Source organism: Seriola lalandi, unplaced genomic scaffold (assembly GCF_002814215.2).
Source record: "Seriola lalandi dorsalis isolate HSWRI2012SDOR001 ecotype SW California unplaced genomic scaffold, Sedor1 jcf7180002053559, whole genome shotgun sequence".
NCBI lineage: Eukaryota > Metazoa > Chordata > Actinopteri > Carangiformes > Carangidae > Seriola > Seriola lalandi.
In genome coordinates, this window is record NW_019524112.1 from 182,357 (window position 1) to 182,756 (window position 400).

Sequence of the window (400 nt, forward strand, 5' to 3'; positions counted from 1 at the left end):
CCCCCCCCCCCCCCCTCTCTCTCTCTCTGACACACACACTCACACTTTCACACACAACCTGGTGGCAGCTCGGTGCTCCTGACTGACTGACAGCCCGGCGGAGGGGAGTGACAAGCGGGACGCTCAGGTGGCGGCGGCGGCGGCGTGCTCTCTCTGTCCTGTCAGTCACTGTGCCAGTGGAGATGGGCTCCGTTAACTGAACACCTGCTAAAACAATCCGAGGTGAGTCGACTCCTCGTTTTGCTTTGGTGTTTCTCACCAGCACATGTGGGTTTCTTCGGGGTTGTCTCGCATTCACACCGGCTGGTTCCTGCCTGGAGCAAAGTAAGCTGCACCTGGTCATTTTGTCTGTGGTGCTGTTCTTGTGTCTGTCTCTTTTATTTATTTATTTGGGCTCCTT